Source organism: Ziziphus jujuba, chromosome 8 (genome assembly GCF_031755915.1).
Source record: "Ziziphus jujuba cultivar Dongzao chromosome 8, ASM3175591v1".
Taxonomy (NCBI): Eukaryota; Viridiplantae; Streptophyta; class Magnoliopsida; order Rosales; family Rhamnaceae; genus Ziziphus; species Ziziphus jujuba.
Window position 1 is genome coordinate 17,022,014 of NC_083386.1, and position 19,525 is coordinate 17,041,538.

General features: G+C 34.0%; 1 non-coding gene across 1 annotated transcript; it reads left to right on the forward strand.

The window, feature by feature from the left end:
- Positions 1–19,087: 19,087 nt before the first annotated feature.
- LOC112492140 (small nucleolar RNA R71) lies at positions 19,088–19,194 on the forward strand. The gene has a single exon (XR_003056481.3). It is a non-coding gene; the product is annotated as a small nucleolar RNA R71 (small nucleolar RNA).
- Positions 19,195–19,525: the final 331 nt, after the last annotated feature.

A 19,525-nucleotide genomic window follows, 5' to 3' on the forward strand; every position in this document is an offset into this window, starting at 1 on the left:
TTTCTAATTCAAAATAAAGGAATTAATTAATCAAAATTAGATTAGGAAATGAGCAAGAAAATTCGGTCACATTAGGAAGCAACAAGCATGGCCGATTTTCCTTTTTGTTTTTAGGGTTTTATTTTATTTTCTCTTAGCCTATAAAAGGGCTTGTTTTTAGGAAGAACACACCATTAATAATATTGAGAATTTATTTTGTGAGATTGAATTTCTTTTTGTTCTTTTGAACACCTAAAACACCATTAGTGAATGAGTGTTTTAGCTTGACTTATTAATAGGACTTCCATCACCTATTGTGGCATCTTCATTATATACCAGGGTTTCTAATCACAGGTTGATTAGGGGTCAAGATGACCATTAGAACTTGAACATAATTAGTTTCGGGCTAATATAATACGGGTTTAGGAGCAGGTCATCCTAGGTTCGTATCAAGAAGTTCCAAATTTAACCCAATCCCTAGATGGTGGAAGCAGCGAAGAACCTAGGGCAAAGCTGGCCGGTGGAAGCAGCATAGAATGGTGGTGGCTCAACTTCTCTGGCACGGTGGGTGGAGCTGTGGAAGCACAAGAGGAGAGGAGAAGAGAAGAGAAAGGTGCAAATGGGAAGGGGAGCTTTGGGCAAAAATCCACACGTGAGGAAGCTTGAATCTAGGCCGTTCATGACAGATGTACAAATCCAACGGCTCCCAATTCAGAATGTTTTTGGTCCTAATATCTCCCATATGGCCGGTCTTTATTGTAGCTGGTCTTTTCACAAATATATATATATATATATATAAGTATAAAGAAGAAAAAAATTTAATGTATTGTGTACGAAAAATCTAAAATAAAAATATTCATCTATTCTTTGACTTGTGTATAAAGATAGGGGATAAAAAAAGGTGTGAGAAAATCTAGAGGAAAAAAGAAAAAAGAGAGAAAGAGAAAGATAACAATATGTGAAAGATGAGAAGCCAGAGAATCCAACCTAAAATGGAGTTCAAAAGACAGAAAATTAGGAGATACCATTATAATCCAATTTTTCTTTTGCCTCCCTAAAATCAAAGTTAAGACTACAAACATGGTTCTAGCTAATTTGTCTTCTTTTGCAACCAGATCCATGAGAATCTCAATTTTCAACAATATCTATTCAACAATTTTCTCATAATTTATTACAGAATTTTAAAAAAAAATAACAAATAAACAAATAAGAAAAAAGTACCCTAACTCAAATTTTTTTTTAAAACAATAACAAACATAAAAACCTAAGCTACTATTTATGCCAATTTGTAGAGAAGAAAATGTACAAATCCATAAACATAAAACACAGATCCAAAAGAAGAAGAAGAATAATGGGTATGTAAGAATAAAAAATAAATAAATACCCTAGAAAAACAAAACCTAAACTCAAATGGAAAAAGAAGAAGAAGAAGATGAGCAAACACAAGGAAAAAAAAATGAAAAAAAAAATTCCGAGAAGAAATGGGAGAAGGAATGCTCTCAAAGCATTCTTATTCTCTTCATTTTATAAAAAATAAATAAATAATAGTTATTAATTTAATTAAACAAATTTTTTTATTATTATTATTATTGCTTGGAAGTTTGTGACCACTGATTCTTTTGCTTATGGTTTTTTAAAGGCTCATTATATGGGGTTGCTAACTCAGAGCTATTGTAGTTATGTTCCTTCCACTATTTGGACTCATATTAAGGAAGCTTTAATTATTTTGAAGTCTCAATGTAAATGGAATGTTGGCGCTATGTTTTGGCATGATAATTGGTTAGTTTGTCCTATTGTTGAGGTGCTTAATCTTAGCGGTTGGCATTCTAAAGCTTTTGTTTTGGATCTTATTGGGTTAGATGATTCTTGGCAGCTTCTAGAAATCTTTCGGACAAGGTTTCCTTATATCTCTAATCTTATCGAAGACACTACGGATTCTTCTTTTTTTGGGGATACTCTTGTTTGGATGCTGAATACAAATGGAGTTTTTTCAATTAAAGGTTTAAACATCTTTGGTCTAATTTTATTCCTCCTACTTGCTCTATCTTATATTGGAGATTGCTTCTCAATTGTCTTCCTACGGATGATGTGCTGTCTCAAGTAAGTTTTGTTTTGCCTTCTATGTATCATTTGTGTTCTAAGAGTGAGGAAACTTTATCATAAGTTTTTATAACTTATGCTTATGCTTGTGGTAGTTGGAACAATATTTCTTTCATTTTTCATGTTACTTTGGAGTTTTTGACACTCACAGGGCTTTTTCTTGAAAGCCATGTCTATTAATTTAAGATCTTAATTATTAATCTTTGGAAGTTGTTGTGTTTTTAGGTTTTGTGGTTTTTTGGTTTGCTCGAACTAAAGTTGTGTTTGAAGAAGTTCAGGTTCCTATTGCTTGTTCTTTGGCTTCTATCCAAACATCAATTTGAGATGCTAATTTTATCCAAAAAAGAGTTCTGTATAGTTTAGTTTTTGATTTGCAAACTCTTCATGCTCTTGGAGTTAAGGGTCATGTGCCTAAGGCTCCTTATATTATTAATGTTTGCTAGTAAGCTGCTAAATCAAGTTGGATTAAGTTAAATATGGATTTTGGGCTGCAGCTAGTAGTTCCGGCGAAACTGATGGGGATGGGATTTTTCATATTTATAGAGGGTTTGTGAAAGGGTATTTGATGCTCCCTTGGGTTCTTGTTTTGCTTTTGATGTTGAGTTATTAACTATTATTCATACTGTGGAGTTTCTTTAGTTGTATTGTTGGGATTTTATTTGGTTGGAGTGTGATTCTCTTTATGTGGTTACTTTTTGAAGAGTCAGTCGTTAGATGTTCCTCAGCACTTGGAAGCTCACCGAGCAAATGGTCTTAAGTTTTTATCTTTGATTAATCATATTCTTTCTCATATTTATAGAGAAAGAAATTGTGTGGCAAATGCTATTTCCAAAACAGTGGTCAATGACGCTTCGATTCAATGCTTTTTTTATCTTCCTCATTTTTGTATTGAACATCACGTTAAGGATTTAATAGTTTCATGGATTTTGTATATTTTTCTTTTTTATTTTTAATTTATCCTACTTTGATAGTTTGGGGTTTTCAAGGAGTGCCAACCTAGTTGGGATGTCTTGTCTATCCTCCCATCTTAATAGCCTTTTTGTATTATTATTATTTTACTATATGGAATATTATTGTTATGATCTATAATATATTTCACATTTTCCAATGAAGATAAAGACAAAATATTTAGCTTTCCAAATTGTTAATGATGTTCAATTACCAATTTATCTTTTTGCAGTTAAATTGAACTGAAATTCGCTAATGGCAATTGGTGTTTCTGAATTGTTTGGAACATCTAGATATAATTTAAAGTAGGGGTAAGCCTCAGGGAGTCAAAGTGATATTTACCCAAATAAACAAAAAACAAAAATAAGTAGAGAAAGATAGTGACTCGGGAAGAAAAAGAAGATCAAGTACAAGATAAAGTTAGTGATATTTTGGCACAGGATTATGCAATCAATTTTGCAAGGTAGAGAAATTATAGATGAGAAATTTGAGGAATTATACAAAATGAGAGATAAAGAAGACAAGTAGAGAAGTTGAGAGAAAAACAAGTGATAGAGCTTCCTAAGAAGTATGAAGATTAAAGAGCTTCCTAAGAAGGATAGTATATTACCATAAACCATTTGTAAACATTTTAACATATAACGCACATTAAGATACTTGAAAATGTACAATTTTTAATCCGTTTTGTATAAATCAATTATTTTCCAAAAAGATTCAAATATCAATTCAAATACTGAGATTTTTAAATATCAAAATCCACCAATTCTCTATAAACTCATTAGAATTCGAAACTATTTAAAATTTTATCAAAAGTCACATAAAATCATAACACATATGTAAAAGCAAATATTCATATATGTATATAATAAAATTTAAATCAAATCGTATATATATTTTACTAATATGCCTAAAATCGTTTAAAAAAATATTAATCACTTACAGATACCATCAATAACCAATCCTGCTCCTACACAAGATTGCCTTCAAGTACAATACAGATGCCTGTAATATAATAAATATTTCTCAAGCTCCAAAAATCATACCAAAAACATTGATGCATATCAAAAGTCTTAAAATAATATATACAACTTCAAAATCACATAAATAGGACATCAAATTGTCCAATTATACCATGAAACTTTAAAACCCAATACCCAAAAATTGGGGTTTTACTATAAGGCCAATTTTATGAAATTGAACCATAACTAGTTCCTATTAACATCTAATTGTGCAAAACGAACTGCAATTTGGTCCCAAGTTCTCCAAACAAAGTCCAATTTTACCTAGTTTTATTAATTGACATAAATTTTTAAATATATTCAAATGATGTGCAAAATTAACAAATTATATGTCAATAGAAAGCTTATAGAATGGATAATAAGATGATAAGCTCACTTTGATCCAAAAAATTCACCAGTGACTGGAAAATGTAAGGAATATTTTGATCAAACTTAACATTGATGAATCTTTCAATCTATGAAGAATTTTGACAAATGGATGCCAAAATCAAGCTCAAAGGGTTTAAATTAAGGAGGTGAGGTGTGTGGGTTTAGCTAAAATGGTTGGAAAATGGCCAACTCGCTAGTAATCCATTATTCATCAACACCGGCATTGCAGGTATGATCTGCGGAAGTTTGGTGGCAGCTTGTTGTGAAATTTCATGACTGAGGTTGCAACGAGATGGGCTTCAATCTTGGCTGGCCCGTGGTGGTCTTCAAAGAACAAAGATGGGCGAAATCCAATAGACTCGGTTTGGGGCGAAAATGTTAGAGAATCATGGCAAATTGTTAGCCATAAACAAGCCAAACCTAAGACCAAGCCTGGTGCCTTGGCCGAGAAGCAACTTCTTTAGTTTGTTTTGTATTTTGTTTAGGTAGTTGATTAAATAATTTTTGTGTTGTATTCTAGGCCTGTTAAGTTGGTACACAAAGACACCAAAATGTGTTATTTAATATGTATTAGCCAAATTAGAGTGTTAGGAAGTTTAGGGAAATGAAGCACCTTGATGACATGGAGAGCACCTTGGTGACTAAGATGGTGACATGGAAGCTACTTGGTGACATGGAGCCAAACCATTCGTGATGCGAATCCGCCCGAACCCGTACAACCGATAACCCGCTGGGGTGCCGATCCGTTACGGATGAAGGTGGGACCAATCACTAGAGCACAAGCCAAGAAGTTCAAGGATAACCTTGCTGTGCTTATTCAAAGGATAAATCATAATCAAGAAGGAATGATCATAACCAAAGAACCAAGACCTGTTTTGCTGATACAAGCGCTAGAGACTGGTACGGACCCGGGTGACGGTTTTGGTACATTTTTGGACTCCGGGAAGCATGAAATGGTTCTAATGCATTATGGGTCCAATACATATGCCTAAGAGGTCATGGAATCAAGTTAAATTAGCCTCAAATGCAATCAAAAAGGGCTTGTACGGACAGCATCAACAATTTGGCCGAATTTCCTGTATTTCTTGCTGGCTTTATTGTATTAGCCTTTTCTTACTTTTCCAAGCATGGGCAACTTGTGGGACTTCATATTCAGCTTATTTGGCATCCCAAAAAGCATATAGAAGCTTATTTGGAGCCCAAAGAGGTCAAATATTGATCAAAGTCAACTTGATCAAAAGGCTAGCATTTTTAGTTTCGTAATTTGTTTTTACTTTTTGTTTTAGGAAACTACCATTACTTTTTGGCTTTTATTTATTTATTTTCTAGACAAATAACTTTAGGAAGGTTTTTATTTTATTCTTTCCATTGTAAATTAATTAATTCCTAATTTAATATAAAGGAATTAATTAATCAAACTTAGATTAGGAAAGGAAGTATAGTTTCGGCCAACTAGGTTTCTTTATGTGTTGTGGCTGGTTTTCTTTATGTTCTAGGGTTTTTAAGTTGTCTTTTCAAAGCCCATTTAAAGGCTTAGTTATCAATAAGAATTAACTTTGATTTGATTGAGAAAATACTAGTGAGATTAATTATCTCTTTGTTCTTTGAGAACACCTAAAATACCATTAGAGAATTGGTTGTTTTCGCATGACTTATCAATAGGTTTTCCATCCCCTATTATGGCGTCTACATTATACCAAGGTTTCTAACCACAGGTTGGTTAGGGGTTGAGGTCAATTTCAATAGAACTTGAACTTAATTAAGATCCAGGCTAACATAATATGGGTTTAGGAGCTGGTCGTCCTAGGTTCGTATCATTTGGTATCAAAGGTAAATTTTGTTCAGGTTTGATCTATCTTTATTTGCTTTATTTGTTTTTGTGTTATTCTGCAATTTTAGCATTAGGTTAAGGTTGCTTCTATATCATACGCATTCTGCATTTAAAAAAAAAAATTCCTAGTTGAATTAGGATTTCCTAGTTTTATCGTATTTTTGTTTCCTACTTTGTTGGTTGTCTTTCATCATCGTTCTTTTAATTTGGTTATTGTTGATTTTTCTTTGCTGTTTTAGTCTTAAATATTTGGATTCATCTATTCAAAAAAAAAAAATTCGGGTTTGTGAAAATTGGTGTTGAAGTTTGTTGTTGGAAATTGCTGCTTTGTTGATTATTTATTCCATATTTGGAGTTTCTGGAGAGTTATTTTTGCTGCTGGATATTTGAGCTTGAGTGTTAAATTATTTGGATTAAAATTAGTTAAAGGAATTGATACAAAACTTGTATTACAAAAAACAACAACCAACAACTATTCTATATTTTTGTTCAATTTGATTCTTGTTCGTATTTGAATTTCTTTTTCTAGAATTTTATTCTTGAATTCATAATTTATTACCATCTGGTCCAATTCTCCAAAATTCCAAAGTTTTCTCATTAATTTGCTTTATTTTGTCTAGAAAAACCGAAAATAGGTCTTCCATTCGGTATTTGTTTATATTTGACTTACTGTTTTGTTGATAAGTTTAATTAAAATATAATAGTGATCTAATTGCTGTTTTGTGGGTGTTTTAATTAGAACTTTGAGATAATTCATTGAGTGGAAAAAGGCAAGAGTGTGTGAGCTTAAAAGCGGGTAAAAGCCGAAACTAGTGTGCAAACAGGAGTGTCGAGACCTTGTTTGAGTGAAACATGTGAGGGAGTGAATATTATGAGGATTTATTTTATTTTTGTAGTATTTTACTAACATAGCAGATTCTAGAATAAGAAGAGAAGATCCAGCCTTGAGGATCAATGAGGAAGAGTCCATAGCATTCCATGGCGATGCCCGAGCTACTAAGAGTGGAGACCAAGTGGACATGAGAGCTGTTTTGGAGTCAATACAGAAGGTTAGTGCTCAAGTTAAGCATATGAATCAAATAAAGGGAAGGATAGAAGCGTCACAAGGAATACCGAACACAAGAAATAGGCAAGAATTCCACAGAGGACGAGGCCGAGGACGAGGAGGTCGCGAGAGACCGAGAGAGGAATTTGATGAGGAGCCATTTGGTGGAGACTTTGAGGAAGGTATGGACGAAACTTTTGCTGTCCAAGATAGAGCTGGCATTGGAAGATATAGGAGGGAAGATACAGATGATGATTTTGGGAAATATCAAGGTTAGCATCCCACCTTTTATGGGTAAAAGTGATCCCAAAGCTTATTTGGAGTGGGAATAAAAAATGGAGATGATTTTTTACTGCCACAACTATTCGGAAGGTAAGAAGGTGAAGTTGGCAGCAATGGAGTTTGGCCATTATGCACTCCAATGGTGGCAAATGAGCAAAGCACCCGAAGAAGAGTTGGTGATGACTTGATTACAACATGGCGACAAATGAAAGGAGCCATGAGAAAGCGGTTTGTGCCATCACATTACCATAGGTTGCTGCATCAACGGCTTCAATCTTTGTCTCAAGGAAGTAGGTCCATGTAGGATTATTACAAAGAGATGGAGGTGTTAATGATGAGGCTGAATATGAATGAGGATAGGAAGGCAACAATGGCGAGATTTCTTGGTGGTTTGAACCGTGACATTGCCAACCAGCTTGAATTACAACAATACTTGGAATTGGAGGAGATGTTGCATGTAGCAATTAAGCTTGAGAACCAATTCAAGAGGAGGGGTGTTAGTACACGGTTTGGAGAAGTTTCTAGCAGTGGAAGGATAAGTTCAAGTGGCTGGAAAAACATTTCCACTTATGAAAGCAAGCTGAAGCCGAAACTTGATGAAGAAGCTACCAACCAGCCGAGAAGAGAATTTAAAACCGAATCTGCCCAAGCCATTAAAGGTGAGGTAAAATCTGAACCTCAACCTTAAAATTCAAGAGAAATTATTTGTTTCAAGTGCCAAGGAAGAGGACATATAGCCAGCCAATGCCCGAATAGAAGGATAATGGTAATTAGGGGTAACGAAGAGGTGGAATCCGAAAGTGAGGCTAGTAAGGCTAAAATCGAACAAGAAGAAGGACTTGATGCTGAGGCCGAACCATTAAACACATCAAATGTTGAGCTAAATTTGGTCTCAAGGAGGGTACTTGCTGTTTACAAGGATGAAGAACAAATTCAACGAGAGAACATCTTCCACACTCATTGTGAAATACAAGGTAAAATTTGTAGATAGTGGGAGTTATACTAATGTAATAAGTAACCTTGTAGTTGATAAATTGGGCTTAAAAACAATAAAATATCCTGAACCATATAGATTACAATGGTTTAATTGATACAAACCTAGGACGACTTCCTCCTAAACCCGTATTATATTAGCCCGGATCTTAATTAAGTTCAAGTTCTAATGGAATGGACCTCAACCCCTAACCAACCTGTGGTTAGAAACCTTGGTATAATGTAGACGCCACAATAGGGGATGGAAAACCTATTGATAAGTCAAGCTAAAACAACCAATTCTCTAATGGTGTTTTAGGTGTTCTCAAAGAACTAAGAGATAATGAATCTCACAAGTATTTTCTTAATCAGATCAAAGTTGTATTCTTATTGAGAAATAAACCTTTAAATAGGCTTTGAAAGAAACAAAATAAACCCTAAAAACCCTAGGAAAAACCGGCCACACACATAAAGAAACCTAGTTGGCCGCAACTATACTTCCTTTCCTAATCTAAGTTTGATTAATTAATTCCTTTATATTAAATTAGGAATTAATTAACTTACAATGGAAAGAATAAAATAAAAACCTTCCTAAAGTTATTTGTCCAGAAAATAAATAAATAAAAGCCAAAAAGTAATGGTAGTTTCCTAAAACAAAAAGTAAAAACAAATTAGGAAACTAAAAATGCTAGCCTTTTGATCAAGTTGACTTTGATCAATCTTTGACCTCTTTCAGCTTCAAATCAGCTTCTAGATGCTTTTTAGGATGCCAAATAAACTGAATATGAAGTCCCACACGTTTCCCATGCTTGGAAAAATAAGAAAAGGCTAATACAGTAAAATACAGTAAAGCCAGAAAGCAATACAGCAAATTCGGCCAAATTGTTGATGCTGTCCGTACAAGCCTTTTTTAATTGCATTTGAGGCTGATTTAACTTGATTCCATGACCTCTTAGGCATATTTATTGAACCCATAAAGCATTGGAACCATTTCATGCTTCCCGGACTCCAAAAATGTACCAAAACCATCACCCGCGTCCTTATCGGCTTCCACTACTTGGATGCTTAGAATAGGCTTTGTATCTTCAAGTATGGACAAGCTCTGCTGAGATTGATTACACCCTGTATAAATACTCCCAGGTTGTCCTTAAATCTCTTAATTTGAGCTCTTGTGATTGGCCTAGTCTTCATCCGTGTCGAGTCAGCACCCCAGCGGGTTATCCGTTGAGCGGGCTCGGGCAGAATCACATCATTTCCCTCCTCTTGAAAAAGGATTTGTCCTCAAATCAAGATCATCACTTGCAGAAAAAGGAGTTAAATCAGCAACATTAAATGCAGCACTCATGTTATACTCACCCGGTAAATCAAGCTTGTAGGCATTCTTGTTATTTGGCTCTAAAACTTGAAAAAGTCGATCCATAGGCGGCATGAGCTTTGACTTTCTTTGTTTAGGAAACCTTTCCTTTCGTAAGTGCAACCAAACCAATTCTCCTGGGTCAAATACTATTACAACAAAATCTAAAAATACATGCTCATTATGGTAAAAATTACACTTTTTAAAGTTAGCAAACAATATTTCCCAAATTTTCAAATTACCACTAAGTAAAGCTCTCAACAATGCAGATAAAGTTCTATGCAATAAAGACATCTTTAAATAAGTATCTTTAAAATTCATGGTCAGCAATGATTTCTTATTCATAATTACTTTATTAACATCACCAAAGCTAAGATAAAAATTTATATTTTTCCTTTCTTGTCTTCCTTTTCCTTTCTCACTCAAGGCCATCTCACCTTCCTCATTCTCGGCTTTTGCACCAAATTTCTCACTCTTGGTTTTATTAAAATTTTTCCACACAACCTGAGTATTAGAAGACTTACCTTGGACAGCAAGCTCACATTTTCCCTCTTGATTGGTTGGTAGTCCACTTGGAATTTCATTTGATGTGTAAAATCAACTCGCAAGTGCACGAATCGTTTTCAAGTAATAAAGTGGAAAAATAGGGTTGTCGTACCCAAGGGATTAAGTATTAAGTACCAAAGATAATTAGGTTTTGATAATATTTGAACTAAAATTTAAGATGGCAATTGAAAACTAAATAAACTAAATTAAACAAAAGCAATCAATTAAAATTAGATCAATTTCAAGTAAGAGAGAGAATTGAATAATTATGAATACTAGGGCATTTGATTTCACCACTAACTATTCCAATTTAATTACTTAAATATATGAATTTAATTAACTAGTAATTTTGTTAACCATACTTAATCACAAAATTAATCAAAAGTAGTTTCCACTCACAATTGATAATATTCACATAACCTAATTTATTCCTAATTTATTCCTTCCGGCCTATAAATTAAATCATGCAAATTCATCAAGCATAGATTAAGCAAATAATATGGCATGAGACATAACTATTTTCCAATCAATTATGCATTCATGTAAATCATTGGAGATCCATAATATTATCCTTTTCCAAGCTCAAATATTATTAAAATCATTCATTCCTTCCGGCCTATGAAAGCATTAAGTATACCAATGATTTATTAACAAAACATATTACTAATTAAATAAAACTCAACATATATTAAAATAATTAAACCTTCATAGTTAGGGCTACATCATAGCCCTAGCTATGAAAATTAGTTCATGGTAAAAATAATTTCAACATCCATAATTATTAAAAATAATAAGATTCACAATTAAAGAGAAAGGAAAAGAGAATAAAAACTATTGAAGAAATTCTCCTCCAAGAGCTCTCAAAGTCGTAGCCTTCTTCTCCAAGCAAGCCCACGTCTCTCTGCCTCCTCCAAGCTCTCCAATTGATCTTCTAAAACCCTAAAACTTTAAAACCCTAGAACCCTTAAGAGAACCTTAGAAACTCCCAAAATTTGGTTTGTTTCTATTTAAGCCTCCTAAAAGCTCTTAAATAACTCTCTAAACTTGTATATCTTCCTTCAATGTGGTGGGGGCTATATATATAGGGCCTTGGGAATCTTTTTCTCTCTTTATTTCCAATGTGGGAGTCTTGGAAGATACCTTTTTTAAGCCATGAAGAGGGTTGGACGAATTTCATGTGTAAAAAGGAAACTGTATATTACTTAGTCTCTACTACTTTCCTTTTATCTAATTCCTCCTAAAAAATAGTTAATTAGTCTAATTTACCCTTAATGAAGCATGTGACATGACATGTGCCTCATTAATGATAAATTAACCAATTATTGCCACTTGTTTTTATCTTGGCCCTCAAATTGCCTTAATTCTCTCTTTTGATCAATGGTGGAGATTTAACTAGAATATTCCTTTTTATAAATTTCAAACTTTAAATGATGATAACTCTTTGCTCGCACCTCGAAATCCACAAATAACGAGACATTTGAAATCCTCAGATCTTGATGATTCATATGACATCCATTTCCACCATGAAATTCTCGATAGAATCTTTATGGAATCTTCAAGGTATCTTTTTGGAATCTTCTTAATGCTTAGTCCGTTCGAGCTCAAATCTTGCTTCCCACCATAATTCGACCCAAGGAATCCATCTTTATGGTTGTTTTCTTAAAATTCTTCCTCTTTCACCTAGATTAAGAAAAATACATAATTAAGTATCTTTCCATAACAAATTAACACAAACTAACAAATATTAAGCTATAAATATGGCCTAAAATCATCAATATTTTAGACCTAACAAATACCCCCAAACTTAAGATTTGCTAGTCCCTAGCAAAGAAAAAGAATAAGAAAATGAAATGTTATTTAAAGAACATAAGATACTTTAATGAGGTGCCTCAAAGATTGTATAACATATGACTTTTCAAATGGTTTCAAAGTAATTATGTAACTCAATACCTTATATTCTATCCAACATATATGATACTTCCAATGTGTGTGTGTGAAAATCAATTTATACACTTAATTATCATATGCTTGAATAAATTTACAAGAATTAGAGATTGATAATAACGTATGAACTACCATATGCTTGACTTAATTATCACTCTCCACTAATGTAGGTTAATGCACCACCTTAAATCATTAGGACTTCATGGTTTCTATTGTTAAGGCTAATGGATAAGGCTAAAGAAAGAAAAGGATAGGATATAATAAATCAAAGAAAGAAAGCTAAAATTAAATATCAATGAATAAATTACTTGTAAAATTCGTTTCTTTATTAGAACTTCTTTTCTTATTTTAACTTCAATTTCAATATCCTTTTTCTCCTTTTTATTGTGCATACATTCTTCAAATCACACATATTCTTTCTTTATTTCTTTTTTTTCTTTTTTTTTCTTTCTTTCTTTTCCACTAAACCCCCAAACTTATTTTTCTTCTTATTGCACATTCAAATCTCTAATTTACACAAAAATGCATACTTGAGCCAAATTCACCAAATACTTAACCTCCAAACTTTATTTTATTTTATTTTTTAATTTTTTTTTTCATTTTTTTCTTTTTCAACACTCAAACAAGCTCACAAGCATATATTCATATCAATTCAATTAAAGCTCTCTTTGTAGTATGTTCAAGGTAGGAAAAAGAAATTTAAGGCTAAAAAAGGGTAAGTAAATGTGCTTTAATGAAGAAAAGGCTCTAACACATCTTTATGCATCCTAAAGGCTCAAATAAGGTACTAGTGGAAGATAATGTATTAGGTTGGCTTGAAAGGTTCAAACTTAAACAAAGATGGCCTAAATCATGTTCTTAGTAATGCATTCACCTAGGATTTCGCCTCAAGCAATAATCAAGCAAGTTCTAGAGTTCAATTAATAATAAAGTACTCGAATTCATGCAAACCTTCTTCAAAACACAATCTAAATTATGCATTATTGATTATGTGCTCAAAATTTATTGAAAGTAACAATATGTGAATATAAATTCAAGCATTTAGGCATACACAAAAACAAATCCATCATCTAAAAACCAATTTATTTTCAATCATAGTCTTATCATTGGCTCATTAAAGTACTAAAGAAAACACCACAAAAACAAATTTTTTTTTTTTTTAATAATGAAGGAAAATAAAAACTAAAACTAACATTTTTGAAAACTTATAAAAACACTTAAATGGACAAGATTTAAAAGATGCAAAGCATGCTTTTCACCCCCAAACTTAAAATGAACAATGTCCTCATTGTGAAAAACATAAAATAAAGCAAAAGTAAATAAAAGGTAAAGAATACTCCCCTTTGAAGACATGGAATGTTCCTTGTAATGTGAAAACTTGGGAAAAACCTACATGTTGCATTTTCCCTACACACCATGCGGCCAAAAAGAAGGGCATGTATCCATACAATTTGATGTACTCCAATGCATATTCAAGGTGGTTATACTCCAAAAACCTAACTTTAGACTTGAAATTCTCAACATTCGTCTTTTGCTCTTTTACACCTAAACATCTTAAAACCTTGCAAAAACTCAAACAAAACACATCAAAACAACCTAAAAACAAGAAAACCACTAAAAACAACTAAAACAAATAGATAAATATAAGGTAAAGAAAGAAATTTGGGTTGCCTCCCAAGAGCGCTTGTTTAAAGTCATTAGCTTGACTCCTCCCTTTAACTTAATTAAGATCATCCAAGTAGAGGCTAGTCTCAAGCACTCCACCTTCATAATATGGCTTCAACCGCTGCCCATTCACCTTAAAACTTTCATGTCCCGGTTTGGTGATTTCAATTGCTCCACTTGGAAAAATTTGTACAATATCATATGGTCCACTCCATCTTGATCTTAATTTACCTGGAAACAATTTAAGTCTAGAGTTATAAAGAAGTACCTTTTGTCCAACATGAAAGTTCCTCTTTTTAATCATCTTGTCGTGCCATCTCTTTGTCTTTTCTTTGTAAATCTTTGCATTCTCGAAAGCATCCATCCTAAATTCTTCAAGTTCATCCAATTGCAATAGCCTATTCTTGCCCACAGCCTCTTGATCAAAATTGAGAAACTTGGTTGCCCAATATGCTTTATGCTCCAATTCCACGGGAAGATGACATTCCTTACCAAAAACCAGTTTATACGGAGAAGTACCAATGGGGGTCTTGTAGGCGGTCCGGTATGCCCAAAGTGCATCATCTAGCTTTAAGCTCCAATCCTTTCTTGAAGCATTGACCGTCTTCTCCAAAATCCTCTTTATTTCCCTGTTTGAAATTTCTACTTGCCCACTAGTTTGTGGGTGGTAAGGGGTAGCAATTTTATGCCTAACACCATATTTAGCAAGAAGGGATTCAAATTGTTTGTTACAAAAATGAGTGCCACCATCACTAATGATTGCTCGGGGTGTACCAAATCTAGTAAAAATGTATTTTTTTAAAAATTTCACTACAACTCGTGCATCATTAGTAGGTAGTGCACTAGCTTCAACCCATTTAGAAACATAATCCACAGCAACCAAAATATATTTATTACCACAAGAAGAAGGAAAAGGACCCATGAAATCAATACCCCAAACATCAAACAATTCTACCTCAAGGATATTCTTCAAAGGCATCTCATTCTTCCTTGATATGTTCCCGGTTCTCTGGCACCTATCACACCCTTGCACATAAATATTAGTATCTTTAAACATAGATGGCCAATAAAATCCAGAATTTAATATTTTTGCTATGGTTTTTCTAGTCCCAAAATGCCCCGCATACTCACTAGAATGACAACTTTTAATAATGGACATTGTCTCTTCTCTAGCAACACACCTCCTAATTATACCATCGGCACACTTCTTAAAAAGATAGGGGTCATCCCAAAAGTAATACCTACTTTCCTTAAGAAACTTATGCTTTTCATATGGTTTTTCCAAACTAGGCGGCATAACATTAGTAACCAAATAATTAACAATGTCAGCATACCATGGTACATCAAACATACCATCAACCTTAAACACTTTCTCATCTGGAAAACACTCTTCTATATCTCTTTCTTCTTTTTCCTCACTCAATTCCAACCTAGACAAGTGATCAGCTACTAGGTTTTCTACTCCTTTTTTATCCAAAATTTCTAAGTCAAACTCTTGAAGTAACAAAACCCATCTAATTAACCTAGGTTTAGACTCTTTCTTACTCATGAGGTACTTAATTGCACTATGATCGGTATAGACAATGGTCTTAGAACCTAACAAATATGCTCTAAACTTATCAAAAGCAAAGACAATGGCAAGCATCTCTTTCTCAGTAGTAGCATAATTAAGTTGAGCATCATTCAAAGTTCTAGAAGCATAATAAATAACATGCAGTTTTTTATCTTTCCTTTGTCCCAAAACAGCTCCTATAGCATAATCACTAGCATCACACATAATTTCAAAAGGTAGATTCCAATTAGGAGTACACATAATGGGAGCACATATTAATTTTTCTTTCAAAAGATTAAAAGCATGCATACATTCATCATCAAAAACAAAGGGAACATCTTTATTCAACAAGTTACAAAGAGATTTTGTTATCTTGGAAAAATCCTTAATAAATCTCCTATAAAAGCCCGCATGCCCAAGAAAACTCCTAATACCTTTTACTGAAGTCGGTGGAGGCAATTTCTCTATAACTTCTATTTTAGCTTTATCTACCTCAATTCCCCTTTTAGAAATCTTATGACCTAAAACTATGCCCTCTTGAACCATAAAGTGACATTTTTCCCAATTAAGCACAAGATTCGTTTCTTTACACCTTAGAAGAACCCTAGATAAATTTTGCAAGCAAGAGGTAAAAGAATCACCAAATACACTAAAATCATCCATAAAGATTTCAATGATATCTTCTACCATATCCGAAAAGATGGACATCATACACCTTTGAAAGGTTGCAGGTGCATTGCATAAACCAAAAGGCATCCTTCTATAGGCAAAAGTTCCATAAGGACAAGTAAAAGTAGTCTTTTCTTGATCATCAGGGGCAATAGCTATTTGATTGTAACCGCTATAACCATCTAGAAAACAATAATATTCCTTACCGGCTAACCTTTCTAACATTTGATCAATGAATGGCAAAAGAAAATGGTCTTTTCTAGTGGCCTTATTAAGCTTCCTATAATCAATACACACTCTCCACCCAGTAACTAACCTAGTAGGAATAAGCTCACTCTTATCATTCTCTTGCACAGTCATCCCACCTTTCTTAGGAACTACTTGAATAGGACTTACCCAATTACTATCCGAAATAGGATAGATAATCCCGGCATCTAAAAGCTTTAAAATCTCACCATGAACCACTTTCTTAAGATTAGGATTAAGCCTCCTTTGATGTTCTACAGTCGGTTTATGGTCTTCCTCCATAAGTATTTTGTGCATACAAATAGAGGGGCTAATACCCTTAATATCAGCTATAGTCCAACCTAGTGCAGTTTTATGTTCTCTTAAAACTTCTAAAAGTTTGGCTTCTTGGTCCTCACTCAGGGCGGATGAAATTATTACCGGCAGGGTATTATTAAATCCTAGAAAAGCATATTTTAAATGACTAGGTAGTGGCTTCAAATCAATTATAGGTGGGTGCTCCACACTCGGTATCTTTCTAGGTCCACTCTCACCTAAATCCTCAAACTTTCCAACATAATCTACCTCACAGTGGGTGGTTATATCTATGATGTTACACTCTTGTTTTTCTTCTTCTGTACATGGTCCAAATAACTCACTCAATCCTAAGGGATCTAAATTACTTTCCTTTGCCATATCATTTACCAATTCATCACATGCATCAACAAGAAAGCAGCAAGAAATTTCATCAAGATTAGGAAATTTAACAACATTAGGGATTTGAAAACTTACCTCCTCATTGAGTACTCTAAGGGTTACTTGCCTTTGTTGTACATCAATTAGGGCACGTCCGGTTGCAAGAAATGGTCTTCCAAGAATGATTGGAATGTTGTCATCTTCCTCCATATCAAGTATCACAAAGTCTGCAGGGAATATGAACTTGTTTACTTTTACAAGTACATCCTCCAATATTCCCCTTGGCCTTTTTATGCTTCGATCTGCCATTTGAAGAGTCACTGTGGTAGGCTTCACATCTCCCACTCCAAGCTTCCTGTAAATGCTATATGGCATCAAATTAATGCTAGCACCTAAATCACAAAGAGCCATAAAATTATAATGTCCAATGTTACACGGGATATCAAAGCTTCCTGGATCTTTTAACTTGGGTGGAATCCTATGGTGTAACCTAGCACTACTCTCCTCACTCAAAGCTACTAACTCATAATTCTCCCACCTCCTCTTGTTTGACAATATCTCCTTCAAAAACTTAACATAGGAAGGCATTTGTTCTAAGGCATCTATGAAAGGGATATTTACATGCAATTGCTTGAATACATCAAGAAACTTTTTAAATTGATTATCTAACTTTGCATTCTTAAACCTAGATGGGAAAGGTGGAGGTGGGGTTTTCTTGTAGGCTTGATTCTTCTCATTTTCGTTGTGCTTGTCAATAGATTTGGTTAGGTAAGGTGCTGGTTCAACTTTCTTTGATCCAGTTGGTGAGCTCTCGGCCTCTCTTACATGTGGCGGTATGTACTTTGTTGGTGGAGACTTCATGGCATCACTTAAACCTTCATCTTTTCTCCTATAAGCCTCATTATGCTCCACATTTGATTTTGAGTTGTCATGTGTGACCAAGTGTGATGTTGAGTCTATAGGGCTCTCTTCATCTTCATCATCAAGAATTACCATCCCTTTGTCACTTTCTTTAGGCCCGGCTACTTGCTTTCCACTTCTTAATGTAATGGCTTGAACCTGCTCCTTTGGGTTCTTCTCCGTTTGGCTTGGCAAAGTTCCTTGACTTCTTTGGAATTGAGTTGCTAATTGACCTATTTGGTTCTCCAAGCTTTTGATTGCAGCCATTTGGTTGTTGAACATTTGACTATGGTTTGTCAATTGTTGCTCAGTTCTCTGCATGAAAGAATTAGTATTATTAGATAACTGTTGCAAGGATTGTTCAAGTGAAGAAAATTGAGTTTGAGCTTGAGAAGAATTTTGATTTTGATGTGCAAGTTGCGGCTTTTGGTAGAATGGAGATTGGAATTGTTGTCTTTGAAACCCTCCACTTTGTCCTTGATTAGACCCTTGCTGGTTGTTGTTAGACCATGAAAAATTTGGGTGGTTCCTCCATCCTGGATTATATGTGTTAGAATATGGATTGTTTTGTTGCTTTTGGAAGTTCCCTACAAAATTAACATCATCAGAAGCAAAGGGATTTCCAACTTGGCAATCCACACTCTTATGATCATGAGCACCACATAAATCACAAAATAAAAAATTATTAGTAGATTGGATAGAATTCACCCCTATTTGACCAAATTGAGTGTTCAAGGTCTTCATGAATTGGGTTGCAAGTTGAGCTCCTAAGTTGTTAATATCAACGTCTTCCACGGCCTTTACTTGACTTCTTCCATTTAGTCTCCTCTCACTTGGATATTGGTAGTTATTATGGGCCATCTCTTCAATTAATTCAAATGCTTCTGATTGCCTCTTCTTCATTAAAGAACCTCCTGCAGCTGCATCTACCAATTGTTTGTTACCATAATCTAGACCATTATAGAAAATCTGTACCTGTATCCATGTTGGAAAACCATGGTGTGGGCATCTTCTTAATAGTTCCTTGAAGCGCTCCCATGCATCATACAAAGTCTCTTGGTCCCATTGACAAAAATTGTTTATATCACTTTTCAATTTTGCGGTCTTTGATGGAGGAAAGAATTTGTCTAGGAATTTTGCCTCCATAGCATCCCATGTAGTGATAGTACCTGCAGGTAAAGAATTTAACCACACTTTTGCCTTGTCTCTAAGAGACCAAGGAAAAAGTCTTAATCGAAAAGCATCATCAGAAACACCATTTTGTTTAGACATATCACACAATTGAAGAAAACTAGAAATATGCATGTTTGGATCTTCATGAGGCAAACCACAAAATTGAACATTATTAAGCAAAGAAGTAGTAGATGCTTCAATTTTAAAATTGTTTGCTTCAATGGGTGGTCTCCTTATGCAAGACAAATCACCAACT